The sequence below is a fragment of the Dermacentor andersoni genome, chromosome 10, assembly GCF_023375885.2.
Source record: "Dermacentor andersoni chromosome 10, qqDerAnde1_hic_scaffold, whole genome shotgun sequence".
NCBI classification, from domain to species: Eukaryota; Metazoa; Arthropoda; class Arachnida; order Ixodida; family Ixodidae; genus Dermacentor; species Dermacentor andersoni.
In genome coordinates this window covers 82,054,388-82,072,594 of record NC_092823.1, presented here as the reverse complement: position 1 = coordinate 82,072,594, position 18,207 = coordinate 82,054,388, and the positions used below count along the sequence as shown (strand labels likewise).

At 42.1% G+C, this 18,207-nt stretch overlaps 1 protein-coding gene and 1 long non-coding RNA gene across 5 annotated transcripts in view; one reads left to right on the top strand and one right to left on the bottom strand.

Moving 5' to 3' along the window:
* The window catches only part of LOC126544174 (putative diacyglycerol O-acyltransferase Mb3761c), a 560,147-nt gene that overhangs the window by 237,991 nt on the left and 303,949 nt on the right, over positions 1-18,207 (bottom strand). The window lies entirely within an intron of this gene.
* Positions 2,465-17,904, top strand: LOC140213655 (uncharacterized). 3 transcript variants are annotated; one of them, XR_011890576.1, is made up of 4 exons: positions 2,465-2,972; positions 4,679-4,784; positions 7,286-7,355; positions 14,710-17,904. It is a non-coding gene; the product is annotated as an uncharacterized lncRNA (long non-coding RNA). The 3 variants fall into 3 exon arrangements; XR_011890577.1 differs by lacking the exon at positions 2,465-2,972 and adding an exon at positions 3,758-3,841; XR_011890575.1 differs by lacking the exon at positions 2,465-2,972 and having other exon boundaries at positions 3,862-4,784.

Below are 18,207 nucleotides of genomic sequence, written 5' to 3'. Positions count from 1 at the left end.
TGTGGCTCCTCAGGGAGAGCGCGAGAGTTTTGAGGCACGGACATTAAATAATGTATGGGAGGGTAGACATATACAGCTCCGCTGTAAAGATGTAGTCTATAGCTATGCCAACCAGGTACTCAGCGTGGCAGTCGGGGATTTTGACACAACGCTAGCAAAACGACCGACTTTTCACAGTTTCTGTAGTTGTAATTTAACCACTGACTAATAGCTAATCAAATTTGTGCCGTATTACTTTTGCAGATTTCGGCATTTCTAAAAAGCAACCAATTTTGTGAGCTTTCAGTACCTTAGCTACAACGCATTGAACGCGTACAGCCACTGCGCGTTTCGTTAGAAAAACGAGTCATCAGCCGCGCTGATACCAATTACCGCAACGAATTAGTTACGACACGTGTATTCTCGAACACGTCTGCGCCCACCCCTTCCTCAGAAGCCTATATATATATATATATATATATATATATATATATATATATATATATATATATATAAATAGAGAGAGAGAGAGAGAGAGAGCATTCGCCATATTATGAAAGAGTCGCGCCATCAAAGTAGCAGCGTGTATATTTACAGACAGGGCCGAACATGAGTTTAAATGTATGCAGAACTGCGAAGTTTTATACAACCTTGTAACTCGCGCTAGCATTTTTTAAAGTTCCTTATTAATGCGCTGCGTTGACGTATTATTAAATCAGTTTTCCGAAGAAGTGTCCAGAAAAATCTCGCGCTAGCATTTTTTTGAGGTTATTTATTAATGCCCTTACGTTGAGGTATTAATAAATCAGCTTTCCGAAGAAGCGTCCAGAAAGAGCTGCTTTGGGCGATAAAGCAGACGGTACGAGAAGGGTCGCTCGCGCTTCTTCGCGAGCAAAAACTGAATGCGGCTTCAAGAGCAGTCGGCGCAGCTAACTGTACGGAGCAGCTAATTGTCTGCTATCGTTAGTTAACGATTCTGGTAATTTCTAGATTGCAGTTTCAACTTCGACGTCTTCGTAATTGTGAAGTGCTGCGACACGAACAGATTTACACTATTCACAGAGTGAATATGCAGCGAAGCGCAATTGCAGCATCATTATTTCCGCTAAGTACAAGCTGTCACCACCTCGCCAGGAGGCGCAACGAATAGAATGCGTTCCTCCTCCTGTAAAACCCGCATCAACGCTACGGAAGCAGGTGCGGCACTTTTTACGGCAATTATGAGCACGTGGACTTGCGAGAGTTGCGTCGAAAGAGGCACGCTTCACCACAGCACGCACAGAACTGAACACACACAGAATAGGCGCTGGCGCGAGCTAGGGCGGCATGTATTTAGCTGTCAGCGTGCTTTGCCCGACGCATCCTAACGTGAAAAAGAGAAATACGAACGAGAATATTCGGACGTACTTCCGTAAAAACAATCCCGGATACATCTAAGGCGCCCGTAAAAGAAGCTGGGGAAGATGTCGCACGTATCTTTAGCCGTAGCTTCTTTTTTTTCCTTCCTTTGACAATAAGAAACGAATGCACGATGTCATTATAGAAGCCTAATCTCGAACAAGAGCTTCTGCAGCAGAATCTGTTTAACGATTGCTAGTTAGTTTGCGGTTATGTAAAAATAAATGTCAAACTTCTTAATTCTGCTTATCGTTATTCAACATATTTACGCATGCCTTCAAGCGTTAGCACATATAATGCTTCAGTGGTGGGCCGTGTAACCTTGCAGGCGAAAGTACACGCCCGTGCATTAAAAGACAAGCGAGATAAAAAAAAAATTATACACCGGGAACATTGGGCCACATCGCGACAGCTGGTGTGGCTCCAACTGCCACAGTTAATTTCACGAAGAAACACCAAAAACTGCCGAGGCACATTTAATAAGGGCCCCTCAACAGGCCTGGGTATTTCGAGCTAAAAAGCGCAGTGCGTACAATACAAGTTCGCGATCGTGTCTGCTAAGTATTACATCGCTATGCGCCACGGAGAAAGCTCCAAACCAAATTCCCTTTGCCCTTCTCCTAGCCGGAGAGGTACGCAAGTGCGCCTCCGTAGATGGCAGTGCTGCGACGTCACTCACAGTGACAAGTAACTCCGAGAATTAATCAAGGGAATATCTGCTATTTGTGTAAGCTGATACAGTGGCTATGATGTTGGGCTGCTTGGCACGAAGTCGCGGGATCGAATCCCAGCCACGGTGGCATCATTTCGTTGGCGCAGAAATGCGAAAGCACCCGCGTGCTTAGATTTAGGTGCACGCTATAGAACCCCAGGTGGTCCAAATTTCCGGACTCCCCCACTAAGGCGCGCCTCGCAATCAGATCGTGGTTTGGAATGCAAAATACCAAAATATAATTTCAAATTTTTCAATAGACCAATTAATGTTTGGAGAAATAATAGAACACACGTTCTTTTTTTTTTCTTCGTACTGCAGCAAGAAAGATGTACTTCCGTTTCGTCTGCCTGTTCCCACGCACTGTAAACACAAATGAGCCCATATGGGCGTTTTAACAGTTGATATGCCATTTTTCCCCCCTAGCTTAAAATGAGTACGCCCACGAGAAGAAGTAAAATAAGCTAGAACCATTATTATACCCCCGACCCCATTTGAAGGGGCATTGCGGTTGTAAAATGGGGGTTTTCAAGGAATAACGGTGGCGTAGGGGAAATTGAGACGAGCCAAACAGAGAAAAGAATAACTCAGCCATGACCAACAAGGCAGTCAGCCGCAGCGACAATTTCAGTAGGATTATTTCTGCAGTCAGATTCGAAATATCCCGCGCAATGTGTGTCGGCACTGTTTTTCTGTTCGGAGTAGCCGCGCCTTGGTGCTGCAGAGGACGCCGAAGTCGGAACTACGCGCGGAGGAACACCAGCCTTCGGAGCGCGCGCGCGCGCGTTGAAGCAGCTTTCAGCGACGGCCATTCGACCAGCGACGGCACATTCTTCTACCGTGGTTGATGCTTCTCACTGCTTTGAACCCCCAAGACTCCACGGTAAGTGACTTTGAACGATGATTACATGTTCTATGAGTGTGCATGTGTTCTAAGTGAGGAGACGCGCTGATATGACTTGTTGAAGGTCTCGATACAACATGGCGCGACAGTTGACCGTCCAGAACCATTTTGCACGATCACTGTGTTTCTTCGAGCTTTGTCGTAATCGAGGCGACTTGAGTGCTCAGAGTCAAGCGAGTGTACTTAAAAATTAGGATTTTATATAATGAGGGACTTTGCCGCGTCTTTAATTGGGCGGATGTGAGCATTCGACATGATCCCCGAAGCGCAAGCCACTACCATAATAGTTACGTGCAGTGCGAGGTGAGCTAAGCTTCGCCGCCTAACCGCGGCCTGAAAATGTGGCGGCTCGTTAAGGGCTTACTGCGGTGCGCGTGTGTGAGTGTTTGTACAGCGATCATTTGAGCGAGAACCGGCGGCGCTTCTTTGTGCGCGGTATCTGCTAGCTGGCGCGTACGTGGCGCCAATCCCCTAGCTCGTGCGATTGTGTGCAGTAGGTCGCTCACTTAGCGCGCATTGTGCAGATTTGCCAGTACGCTCCTTTCTATCGTCTGTGTCTCTTCGCGCCCACGTCGTTGATTGTGCAGGCAGTGCGCGACTGCGGCACGTAGCATGTAGAGCCTGCGCCCGTCGACTTTGATCTACGGGCGTGAAATGTCGGCGGCGCGTTTGTGGTATTAAAAGCGTGTGGTGAGCTTCCAACGGCACTACGGGTCAACGCCGCATGAGCTGCCGTTCAGAGTAGAAGAACCTCTTTATTGTTAGCGTACTGCTTGGCGGTAACAGGTGTCCTGCTTGGGTTCAGATTACTGGATACGCCGTCACTTGAACCTCGGCGGCCGGAGCAGGTGAGTACCAGTGTCGCCGGCACCTCGGCCGGCAGAAAACGGTGCCCGTGCCGTGACGAGATATATCAATTTACGCGATAGCATTGCCGGTGATAGGTCATACGGGCGCGTCGCTCCATGCCTGTGTTCTTTGCTGAGGCCGCCACTACGCCTGCGGTGCACTTACTACGTTATATCTATATAGTCGATGCTTGTGCAATGTTGTTATTCAACAGCTGGCGCTGTGCTCTGGATACCTGAACTTGTTTAATGTTTAATTACTTTGCTGCTGTGCCATTGCCTATTGGGTACAGATATTTAGTATTGAATTCTAGGTGCCAAATTAACACAAAGAAGTTGCGCTTTTCAACTCAGGATCATATCACACATCACAGCGTCATCCTATATTGCACGAGTATTAATAACAAAATTTCTGTTGCTGGTGAAAAAAAAAAAGGGCAGACCGATCAACCTGTAACCTGTATCTGTGAGAAAAATGTGCTTCAAGTCCGCGATTGTCTATAAAAAAGGTACTACCTTGGTATTCAATGTCAGTAACACTCATAAGTTATGCATCCTTTTGTGTGAAATAATTTGTCTTAGAAGCCATTCATTGTAAGGGATCAGTAAACATCTCATAGCTTAAGTAGTGCATATGTGCATGAGTTGGGCAAAGGTATTGGTTTGTAAAGAGCAAAGCCATTAAGATATAAAATATTGGCAAGCTTAGTTTAACAATAAGCTGACGAATATACAAAACCTAATGTAGCAGCAGATGTTCTCCAAGATAAGCTTGTGACCAGCTTTTTTGTGTTCTGTGTGATCACTGTAGTGTCAAATTTTTCATTTTTATTTCAGGACTGCGGCTGCGGTCGTTTCATTGCCAACTGTGAGGATGAAGCAGCTTCATGGCCGTAGATCGGGCGCCTCCCATCAGTTTCCCTTTTCAGCAATAGAGGCCTTGGTATGCTCTTACCTAGAGTTTGCTTTTTTACCCTGTATGTTTTGAGCGCAATGGCTAGTTTAGCGGCATTACTTAGAGTGATTGGTGTGACACCTGTTCCATAGGAGGTATGCAGGTTATCCCACGTAACTCTAGCAAACTTTTAAAAATATGAATGTGCCATCTAGCTGCACAGAACCTATGTAATGTTGTTTCCTGTCTCTTGGAAATACTTGGATTTGCTGCATTTTGCCTAATTACCTAATTAGTCTTAATCAATTAATCAACTTCTCAAATGTAATTAGATAAAAAGTCTCAATTATAAAATTGTAGAGCAACGTGAAAATTTCCCAGTACAGCTATCTGTGGCTCAATATGTGCTACATAATGTGTTTTTAGAGCATGAAAGAAGCCTGAGAATCTCGCAAAGTGCCTTGAGTATGTTTCTGTGTGACAGCGCCTGTGTTGTGTTCTTCCTTCAGTCCTCGTCCTTTGCGCTGTACTAACAGTCGACCTCGAGTGGCCATTCCCGTGGCAGTCTTGCATGTATTGAGTGCTTGCCCTGTATAGGCATGCGTGTTTCCAGTAAGCAAAAAATACTGAAGGAGCCCAACGTGATGTATTTCAGGACAAGTGTATGGTGTAAATTACTATGTGACAATAAAATAAACTGAAACAAGACTTCACAGTAGAGGTATGCAGGTGTGTGCATCAGCATAATGACGAAAACCTCATGCAAGTTTAGAAAAATATTCATTAAGTTAGTTTCTGTCATTCTTCTCTGTCACATTATTATTGCAAAAATGTGCTCTCTAGTATTGCACGATTAAAAACACAGTTCAAACACATCATTTGCTGGAACCTCGACATTCATAGCAACATAGAGAGGAATGGTTAAAAATTTGCTTTGCCTCTCTGACCTTCATTTTAGGTCTTTCTCATGTTTGCTAAGCTTCTTAAACTATCATAGACCCCTTCCAGGGTTTACAGGCAGCTTGAGCACATTGTGCCAGATTGTGGAGAAGCTGCAGAGGTCACAGTGTGTATAATGGTGTGCGGTAAATGCAAGTTTATTGCAAGATGCATTATGCTCAGTACCAATTATATTAAGTTATAATTTTCGCAAAAATCTCTGTTTTCCAGATATATATCAATGTGTCTCCAAAGAACTGCACTTTTTAAAAGAGTTGCTCATTCTCTGTCTACTGTTCGGTGTTGTTAAATGCATGTATGTTGGACAGCATAGTGCTTGGCCTTCAGCTGAAGGTAGTAGTGTAGGTAGTAGGTAGTAGTGTAGAAAGTGGTAGCAGTAGTAGCTTTATGCATGTGCATAAAGCTGCAGTAAGCCAAATGTGAAAAGATAAGGGCTAATACGATACAGCCATGTAGCAAAATTTACACAAGCAAACTGTTTGATGCAATCCCTAGGAAACTAAGCAAAAATATAAGAATGTGCTTATATGATAAACAGTACCTATGTTTCAGGCGCATGGCCTTCTACCGCCATATTCCATAACAGTTCATTATTTAACACTTTAAAACTACTTGCCCTGTTTATGTCTAACTGCTCTAAATTCGAAAATTTTCATTGATTGCACTATGAAGGTTTTGGCCGTGGCTTAAGTTACTGCTAGAATTAAATTTACAGTTGTGGCCGTCCTATGTGTGATAACAAAAAGCCATTTTGGAACCAGGTGACTGTTATGCAGTATGCTAAGTGTGCGTATTAGAACAGCCACTTATATTTTCATTGTAACCATGTATAAAGTATGTATGTACACATCTCGAAGCCATAGACTGTGTACTGTTAATTGGAGGTGTTATTGTGTGGAGTAGGTTTTTTTGTAAGCATTGTCTAGAATTTGCACTACATTAAGGTGTAGTGAAGCCAAGCGAAAAATATTGACAAAATGGCTAAAGTACATTCTTAAGAGTATTAAGCGCACTTAGATGACTTTACAGCATGTAGTAAAACAAGAATGGGAACTGAAGTGCTTAATTTTTGTTCATTATTACCATATGGCACCAACATGCAATGAAGACAAAAGAGGAAGAGAAGTGCACTAAAGGGCAACTCGCTCCTGATGGGAGCTGCATTCACATCTACATGATGCATGCAATCTTTGAGTTATAGCAGCAGCTAACCACCTGTTCACATTGTTGCACATTTGTATTGTTTATGTACTAAGTCTGGCCCTGGAAGTGTTAAGCAGTGCCACTTGTGGCATTGGTGCTGCATGCAAGACATCCTTCTAACCACAGGTGTTATGTATTATGTAAACCTAAGTTCTTTTAAATTCATGTAACCCACAAAAGTTCCATTTGAAAGGATGTGCCATATTTGCCACCATTGCCATGAGTAGCATTGGCTGACAGTCACAGGGCGAGACGTTAACCTTGCTCAGCTATTATGCAAAACTATTTTACATACAAATGTGGTAATTAGTATACATGCCGAAAGCCTCACAGAATAAAATTTTTTATTCGCATCTTACAACGATTGTTATTTTGCTTTAACTCAGGAGGCCTTTCTACCTGCGTTGCATCCTGTGGCTGGACCACTCCCACGATCTCGGCAGAATCGTTACACAGGTGTGTTCTTTTGTGATTCTCAGTACTGATATTTTCTAGTTTACGTTCAATGTAAATGCACAGATCAAATGAAAAACAGGTTAAAAGATGAGCTCACAGGCACTGTATCCAAATGTTTGTTAGGAAGGAAAATCTTTTTTACAAGTTGTCGTTATAGCAACACAAGAGAGTCTGCACATCACACCACCAGTACCTAGCAAGCAACAGCATTATACCGTAGAAGCCAGAACATCAGGCGAAAACCTGTACTAAACTAGGGACTGTATTAAGACCTTTTCGAGGCTTAAACTATTTCTTGGGTTACTCTGTCTAATTGCTTGAACTGAACTGACGTGTCCTGCAAAACAATTTGCATTTGCATTTGATACAATCTGCAGCAAAATATGAACAAAGGGCTGCAATACTCTAAGGGCCTACTATTGAAGTTGCAACCAGTCTTCCCAGTGTACTGCAGCCTCAGGAACATGAAATGTGGTACACTGTACCACATGCACACACAACAAATTTCAATCCATGGGCATCTGTACACTGTGCTTGTGCAGGACTGCGCAACTGGCTGTTTATTCGTGACTGAAACAGCTACGTACATCAAGACTGTATTGGGAAGCCACCATCTTTTTCAGTCAGTGTAACAGTCCATAAACATATGGATTTCCATGAGCATTTTGTCTGCCACACTTTTCTTTGTCGTTTTTTTTGCACTCCAGCTTTGATGGCTGCAAGACACTTCAGGCTGGCTGAAGAGACAGTGGTAGCCTAGTAGGTGGCCTCACAAAGTTGTTATTTTGATTTTTAAGAGCCGACTTGCTTTGGACAATGCTGAATAACACATCAAAAGGCACGGGATTATTGACAAGGTTAGAATGACTTTGAAAGAAGTTTAAGGCTTCTTTTAAACTCTGATCTGTCTGCTGAGACCAAATCATGTCAGCTTTTAATGAAGCAATGTTCAGGTTGGAAAGCTGCAAGGCTGTGTGGGTACTCAAACACCATCATTGCTTCATATAGCTGAAGTTGCTGTGACATCAAGGCAGAAGGAAATGACATGGCAAAGGAAAGGTTGGTCGACAAAGGACTCATTGGCAATTATGTAGGTTCAAGGGCTATTGCACTGAGTAAGAAAATGTGTTCCTGATACAGCGTGAACAGTGTTAATGCTGAAGAACAAACTGACACCATCTCCCCAGTCCTACACAAGCACGTGCATAGAAAGGGATGCCTGTTGGCCTTGAGGGCCACCACTGGAGGGATCACCTGCTATCGCTATGACATAGAATGTGACATCAGATGACTATAGTTCACACCTTTGCTGCAGCTCGCTGGCTGGGCAATTGAAGCCTTGATTGTAAGGATGAAAAGTTTCAATCACAAGGTGGCAATTTAGTTGCCAACTCTTACAGCTTGGTTCACTACTCAGTGCTGCAGTGCTGGACGTATTTGACCAAGCCTGGTGCGAGTTCTCATGAGTACCCATGTTCAAGCTGCCGCTAGATACTTAGTTGATAAAGTCACTGAAAATGAAATTTGGTCTTCGAAAGAGTCATGAAAACGATGCACACAAGGCTTGTAGCGTGCTTACTTGGTATGGCCTCAGTCAAGACACCCTGTGTAGAGATGCTGGCAAAAGTGCAGCAGAAGTGTGGATTGAGGAGACAAAAATATAAGCTGTTCAAGTTCCACATATAACAAACTGATAATAAATCGCCGTTCAGCAAGAACTCCGGCAAAAGGGGCAAGCTGCACTCCCCACAACGAATGCTATAAAAACAGTACTGTTATTGCAGCAAAATTGCCTATAGCTCTTTTGATAGCTTGATAGCTGGTAGCTACTTCATGGTAGCACTTGATAGCTGGTATCACACAATGTTTTCTATGCCACGGAAATATTCCAGCACGTGGGGGCCACAATTCTCCTAGAGGCCAATACAGACACAGGTTGCCAGCAAGCATGGACTAAAGATTTTTCCGTTTGCATTGATGTAGTCTACCACATTTTGTTTTCTTGGGTGCACAGTCACACTGGGGTAACAGTTTTCTGTCTGAATATTCATCGCAGGGAGCACTGCAGCCAGCTAAAGCAAGTTTTTTGTTCACACCTTGCCACAGATGTGGCAAGATGTAGACTTGACCCATTTTTCTAGGCACATTTGTTGGGTTCAAGAAAGAACACAGAGTAGCTTAAGAACTTTATTCCTTCTAGATTTAAGGCGTGGGGCCAGGTATTAACCATTGTTTTAAGAATTTTCCCAAACCGGGAAAGATTCTTTCTTGAAAGTCTTCTCATATCAGCTTGATACAGTCCCTGGCTTAGTATGGGTGCATGTGCTGTGGCTTTGTCTTAGTCTGTTTAAAAGGTCGTTTTCCTTTTGAGTGTTCCAGTCGCAAAGAAATCACAAATATATTTTGATTTCAGGAACCCTTGTGACATTACATAATTCCTTTACATGTTGCAACCAAGCTTATTTTTTAAACACATGCCTTTCTTTCAACATGAAAAAAACATCTTAGATGAAACAAGGCAAAAATGGCTGCTTATGCATTTGTACGATATTCCAACTGAGAGGGGTGAAAAGTAATAAAATGTTCTACTCATAATTTTTCTACCATGTGTACAACATTTCTTAATAGGCATGAAGCAAGTTCACTTTGATCACTAGCCTATTACAGAAACAAAAAATGACAAACTGAGCTTTTAAGGGGGCCCTCAGAAGGGCCCAGTCCGTGCGTCTTCTTTTCTAGCGCCATGGCTGTGAGCGCAGCTGAGCACATCTGCAGCCTGCACACCCTGTTCTAGAGGTGATCTGCTGCGTGTGGAAAGACTAGACGTGCTGATATGGCGTGGTATTATGTGCACAGTCTTCCCACGTGTTTAGTACACGGGGTTGCATAATCTGTAGTTTCAGAGATGCATTGAAGTTTGATACAGACAAAGCATTCACCTCCACTGCCAGCACTTTTCATGATGGTATCGTTCCATTGTGTGTGGCAGTATCAAAGAGGACAGGGTGGATGCGAAAGCAAGGCTGGGTTTGCTTCATGCTACCTATGTGAAGGTATCGTTAACACACCGTGAAACCGTATCTTTGGTCGCTGACTCTCAAATTCAAAATTTTTTTCTCATTCAGATTTGTGTTTTCTGACTGCGGCCCTTTCCGTGGGAAAACAATCCATTTGCAAATGTACTTATTTGACTAAACGGTCGACTCTGAGTACAACAAACCAAATTGCTGATTTTAGTGCATTCGTTATGTTGGGGTTCCTTTGTATATGACTCCAGAAAAAGCCGACCATTGTCTGCTCACACTCCGCCGCGCCCGCCCATATAGGAATAAACTTAATTTTGGTTGGCCACGATGCTTATTGGTGTAGTAGCTGTCGTGTGTCCACCCATACACATTTTGTTGGCTTCCCGAAAACCTCAAAGAACAGCGGTATTTTGCTTATGTGCATTCACTAATCAAATAAGTACATGTTTGCTAGAATCCCCATAATATTGAGTCAGCTGGTCTGCTTGAAAATGTTCAAAATATGGCAGTTAGATTTGTAATAGGAAGTCATACTAAAAGGCTTTGTATTACTGAGAGTCAGGGTAAGCTGCAATGGCAGGATTTAAAAGACTGGGAAATCTCTTCAGTTAAGATTATTTCAAGCATATACTGTTCCAAACATGTAGAGATAGAGAAATTCATATCAGGCTATCATCATACCTCACAAGAAAGAGATTACACTAAAAAGGTTTATTAATTTCCTTTACTTATAGGTGATGCCTCACATTGTTTTTTCCTTGGACCAAAGGGACTGCAAGGTTTTTCAGCCTGCAATTGTTTGCATAGTTTTCAAAGATAATTCCCTCCCTGCTTTGTGTGCTTGATTTGAATGTAAGTTACATTACACAGAATGTATACCCCCCCTGCAATGCCAGTACAGGCGAAGCAGGTACTAAATGAATAACCATGAAAGGATTTTGGAGCGAGCAAAAATGGCATGTGCAATAGATATGCGTAGATGTCCCGTTGGTGTTGCTGTCAAACAAGAAATTGGGATATCGAGGAACTGAGCAAAGTAACTACATGTGTGCTTGCCAAACTATAGCTGTCATTTACACCTTGATTGTGACTTAGCTACCAAAAGAAGTTTTTTTGTCTTGTTCTTTTTCTGTTAAAATGTACTTTTTTCTTTGTCTACTTTCGTTTGGGTTTTTGTAGCTATATCGTGCACATGTGACCAATAATGCCGTGTGGAAGTTAGTGGTTGTTGGTATTTCTCACTGCCTGTCGTTTGTTCAATGTGTGTACTAAAGTCAATAGAGCACCAACCAGTATAAACTAGTGTGTTGAATTTGTTTTCTTGTTTTAGTACAAATGATCTGACTGGTTATGTGCCCAAATAAACAATTAGATTATGAAGACAAAGTTCATCAGAACATGTCATGCATTTTACTTACAATTACCCTATTTCAACTGCACAACCCACACATTAAGGCATGTAGATTTAAGTGGAACAAGTCTTTTTGCAATCCTTAGTTCTGAATAGGTGAGAGCAGTGCTAAGGGCACAAAGTGAGTCCACATAGATAAATGGCATGGTGCACTGTGCACTGACTAATAATTGATGTGTTTTTGCAACAGACAAGCAAATAAATATCCAGTAATGCCTTGTCAGAGGCACAAAAGCACATAAAGAGGCAGGGGGTGGTCAGATACAAATGTGCTGTGGTTTCAGGTTTGTTAACAAGCATACCACTTTTCTGTAACTTCAGAGAACAGGTGCTGCGCTGACACATTAATCTTTTTTTTCTTGTTGTTATTTTGTGGGATTTGATTAGTTTCTGGGTTAATGGTTGCTGCTTTTGCTAACATGTTGCACTTATGAAATTTGGGCTGTCATCGGCACTGTTTACAGTGTATGTACTCTTATGGTCACATTATAGTGGTGCTTAATCGTGAAGGCTCTCATTCAAATATAAGCTTGTCTGGTCTACATATGCTTTCCTTCATGCCAAAGAAATAAGATATACTATGTTTATGTCAGAAGGAAAGAAATTGAGACTGGTGTCTATTATTGCACATAAATCTATGCTTAGTTGCGTTAACATTCTTGCATAATTTCAACAACTTATTTAGTGCATTTCTGTAACATTCACACTCTTTCTTATCCACTTAGGTGTAAGGAATAAAGGACAAAAGTAAAGCATTGCAGTGGATTTAACTTAATGCTCTTGATTCTTGTTACCTTCTTGATAGCTTTTCTATTTGGAAGAGCATATGTACAAAAGCATGTTTTGACCAAATAGGCTGCTGTTTGGGAGGCTTTGCAAGCACCACTATAACGTGACAAAAGCAGTGTGTGGCCATTTGGTTATATAAATTCTGGTGTAATGACACCACAAAAAGTAAACAAAGATATGTACGCACATGACACAAGCACCGGATCTCACTTCAAGCTTTAAAATAAGGAAACAGGCAATATTTAATAACAGGTGGAGACATGATGTGATGATATCTGTTAAAAGAAATTCTTTATGCAGTGCAACTAATGGATCACTGATACATTCGTCATACTTTTTAAATGTTGCAAGCCACAATTACCTTGCATGTTGTCAGGTCGTAATACCTGGCTACAACGCAAGTTTTGTGGAACACAGGACCGCAGTCACATTCTTTGCAGTATTTAACATTGTGTGATGGAGGATTGTTTCACACGGATGACTCATACTCCCTCAATTTCCCTGATTTCGCATTAATAGAGCATCCCATCTGTCCAATGTAGGCACGGCCTTATGATGGCAGCAGACTACACAACGCTTGCGGCCTAGCTCACTAGATGCATATTGTGCTTCAACCACAACCAACCTTTTCCTTTTTTTGGCTTCTGCCTTTTATTACAGCACAAAACTCTCCTAACAAGGGCCTGAGAAAACAATGATTTGCGCAACTAAATTAGGCATGAATATGGAATATAATGAATGAGATGAAGTAAAAAAGTGGTTGCAGTTGTTTCGTATGCATTTGTAATTTTCATGGGTAATTGTGTAGCTGGTCTCTACGGGCAGAAATTTTTTTTCTGTATGAAACATGTGATGAGAGATTTGCTCTGATGAGAAAAAAAGACAAGCCAGGAAAACAAATTAATTTGTTGCGTGCAGCACAATTTGCAGGCGGTGCACTGTGCAACGGAGGTTATGTACAGTCAGCCATTCCCATCCAGTCATGCTTGCATTGCATACACACATTGTATTAATTTGAGATTGCGGCTAATGAAGTTTGTGTGGAATAACTCATTCGCACATAGTGATGCACTGCAAAATAGATTGGTTCGTTCCTGTGTTCATAAAAACTTGTAGCCAAAAATTATGAGCAGATGTACATAAGATAATTAAGCTTTGGCAGATTAGCACGAAAAGGACAAATGCATCAGTCATTCTCAGCTACATTGCACAAAGAATTTGTTTTTGAATTAATGACATCACTTCCTGTCACTATGTGATGTATATGATGTCTGTTTTCTTATTAAAGCGAGAGTTGAGGTTAGGCATTTGTGTCCTGCATGTCTTTGTCTTCGTTTGCTTCTGTGGTGCCATTACACCAGAATAAGTCCATGACAGGAGCTGCCAGTCTATGCAGTTATACTACATTGGGCTCAGTACGCCTGGCGGCCTGAATGTGACGAGTGCGAAGTAGCAGTAAGAACTTCAGAAGGGTAGAATTTTGTGTCGGTGGTGCATATTACAGTATGGTGAAGCGCTATAGATGGAACAGTGTGAGGTGAGACAGATGGGAAAGTGCTACAGACAACTGTGAATGTTTACTGGAAAGTTTCGCTGCAGCGGGACAATGCATGCGTTATCCTGGTGCAGCAAAATTTGCCAATGTTCATAGTTGTCAGTAGTACTTGCCCATCTACATTACACTTCACCTTACACTAGTAGCAGTAACAACAGCAAACAACTGACCCGAGCAATAATGAAAGCCCACAGAATTGCCAAATTGTAGGAGAAATGTTTCAGTGTAACACGTGTTTTGTTAATTGACAAGCAAATGGCATACATGTCTGCGAACCGATGATCAGATGCATTTTTCATGCACATACATTATTTTGTACAACTGCTTCCTGCTTTGGTTTTTTATGGCTTTTAGGAAGCATTCCAAAGTACTTAACTGTTTGTCTGTTCTAAAATTGAATCTGTTCTCAGCCAGCACTATGTGGCATTACTGCATAAGCCCTTACTTCGTCAGTGTCCTTCGCACTGTTCCCAACTAAATATGAATAACCAAATAACCATGTTTTTAAATTTTCAGATTATGAAGAAAATACTCTTAATATGTATTTCATTAGAAAAATTTTCTCAATTTTAGGAAGAAGTCTGGCTGGCCCCAAGCCTGGTGCAAAATGAAGAAATGGCACTCCACATCAATTCATGTTTACTTGTCGTCATAACCAGTCTGTTAGCTTAATTTTTGGTTCTTCCTATTGAATTCTCAAGAAAGGTACCAACTCTGTCATTCACTCTGCAAACAAATTTTTGCACTTGGGGATGCAGCCATGCACAAAGCCTTTGAGCTCATTAATATCTTTATTTTTTAAAGAAAGTGCAGCTGCTGCGTGGAGCAATAGGTTGAATAAGACGAGGGTAAATGAAAAGATGGCGAAATTAGTCATCAACAGTTGTCCAACAAAGGAAGTCTCAAGCTGGAGGCAACATCTTTGCAAGAGAACCAAATGGCTCCAGCCTGAGACATTCGTTGTTCAACCTGGCAAGTCTCCTTCTCTAAATATTTCCTCTAGCCTGAGACCTATATCCATTCCACCACCCTTGACCAACAATACACCTATACATTTGGCAACCCATGGAAAGGTAGCAAATTCACATTCAAGGAAAGGGAATGTAGTGTGCACCCTGGAAGGTAGCATGAACAGTATTTTATTTACTTAATGAAATGCAGATTTGCTATCCAATTACTTTATTTTGATCCCCGTTTTATAATTGGACAGCATGGTTCCTCAGAGAGAATAGTAATTCGAAGCTCACACAATTTTGCTCCTTTATGTCCGTTAAATCTGTCCTGGTTGCTACACTATCAGCCCTGTCTGCAATTGCGTAGCAGTGTTTTGAGCATGCATCCAAATTCAAAAGAATAGTTAGACTTCTACCTCAGAATGTTTGCTACTGTGTTGCAGCTCGAATTCTATGTCTAGGTGGTCACTGTGATGCCATGTGCTTTTTAAATAAGACCAATATGCTATTTGAAGGGCAATTAAATGCAATCTCAAATGACCTCAGCTCGGGGAATGACACAATTGGAGGTCAATGTGATAAGGAGGATTTGATTTCTGAAAACAAGGCACTTAAACGGGAGAAAGCATGACTAATTTCGTATAAAGATGCTGCTTTTGGATATGATCAGGGAAGGTACTTGTTCGTGGCTGCATTTGCAACATGTGACATTGCTGGCTTTATATATTGCACTGGGTACAGTGAAATGTTGCTGCTTGCACAATATTCAACTAAACATGGTAGCCATGCTAATGTGTCCATGCAGAACACAACTCATCCACTATTATGGACTACAGTGGAATCTCGATAAACGAAAATCGCTTCGAAACTGCCGCTTAAATAGGACACCATCCTGATAATTGGTTGGCTCTCTGCAATGTCTCTCAGTAAATATAATGCCTGGTAAATGGAACCAATTTCCCTGGCACCTTGAGGCTCCATTTAAAGAGCACCCACTGTAAAAATATAGGGGGGATCGTGTTTGGAACTTTCGTAAATGTAGTCTTAAACAAAACCGCATTTCAGTGGGAGCGAAATGCAAAAGCACCTGTGTACTTAGACAGGTGCATGTTAAAGAACCCCAGGTTGTCCAAATTAATTCGGGTTACTCGCTATGGCATGTGTCATAATCAGAAGGTGGGTTCTGGCTCGTAAAATACAATAATTTTTAATAGCTTGCTCAGAAATCCAGCACTAAATTATGTAGCTTGTTTGTGTGATGAGTCCCAATTTCTTAATTTAGTACTTTGACATTTATCATATTTGTGTGCTAGTCCATGCAAAATACCACTGATCGGCCTCATTATACCAGCCACTGTTAATTAGGAATGGCTTAGTCAAGCAACTTAAACTTACAGCACAAACACCTAAGACGAACCACAAAAGGAAGATACAACACACACTGGTGCTAACTTCTTTATTTCTTCGTCGTCGATGCAATATAAACCCTAGGCCACACTACCGCGCAGGCACTCAGATTACATTACAGAGATCTGCCAAATTATCACATACGCAAGCTTAGGAAGTCAAATTCAGATGGATGCAGGGACAAAGATATCTTACTAATGCAATTATCGCCCTGCCTTTCTTGTGGTAAGCCTCTAAGGCAAGCCGCACATGCTCATTCTTGCTTTTGCCAAGAATCGACGTCCCATCAAGTTGTGCCTCACAATTGTTGCAAGAGTTTATATGCGCACCAAGGTGCGCTCCACTATCTACATTTTTGTTTACTTGTTGCGCATGTTCCCTGAGTCGCTCATTGATGCAATGCCCTATCTAGCCAAGCTATGTCTTAGCACATGAGAGTGAATTGTATAAACCACGCCGACCGCGCACAACATGTATGAAGCATCATGCCGAATTCGGCGTCCTCCTCTGCCCTCTCCGCAGGTGCGGGAGCATAGCTTTAAAAGCTTGTTCGGTGCAGAAAACGCCAAAGGAACACTATGCCTGCAAGCAATTTTCTTGAGTTGATAGATGACCTTATGTGTTTAAGGGACCGCGCAGGGAACATGCACAAAAAGTAAACAAAAATGTAGATAGAAGAGTGCACATTGTTGCGCATATAAACTCTTGCAAAAATTGTGAGGCACGACTTGATGGGACGTCGATTCATGGCGAAAGCATGAATGAGCTTGCGCGGCTTGCCTTAGAGGCCTACCACATAAAAAGGCAAAATGATAATTGCATCAGTGACATAGCTTTGTCCCTGCACCCATCTGAATTTGAGTTCCTACGTTTGCATATGTGATAATTTGGGAGATCTCTGTAATGTAATGTGTGCGCCTGTGCAGTTGTGTGGCCTAGGGCATATATATGCATCGACGACGAAGAAATAAAGAAGTTGTCAGTTAGTGCCAGCGTGTGTCGTATCTGCCTTTTGCGGTTCGTCTTAGGTGTTTGCGCTGTAAGTTTTAAGTTCACAATTATGTGCCAACTAGGCCAAATGAAATTTTACTCTTAGTCAAGTGAGCTCAATATATAGTCTGTGCAAAAGTGTGGAGCGTCAGTACAAAGTAACAGTTCAAACACATGGCTCTGTAGTTACAGTTCAGTATGAAACGAGATAAGATTTCTTAGCATTTCTTTCATTTACTAATTTCATTGTATTAGGACATGTAGAATACTAGCAACTGGCATGCTTACAATGTACAGTGCTCTTTTTTAAAATCCAGGCAATTGTTTTACTGGGGCAGAAATGTGCTTTCTTTTGGGCCCGGAAGTGAACATATTATATTTCTTACATTTGGTGTAAAATAAATTTTCTTCACTGTCAGTGTGTGTCTCGTGCATTTTTCCTTTCAGCAAGTAGCAACTGCTCTCGAAGGCGTTTGCTGGCCTCGGAGGCACTGCCGATAAGCTAGGACGACTGTATAAAAGCTTTGCAAAGAGGGGCTCTGTGATCAGCGAAAGGGAAAAAAAAAATGAAGACGTGCGGTGACGGGTTCATTCGCCATTGGACCACGTGTGCGCGTGACTTGGTCGATTCAGCGGTGGCCCTGTGCCGTCGATTGGACCACGTGTGGCGAGCCCGCGGCGAAATGCTTCGTGGCGGTACGCCGCGCCTATGCAGCAGCAG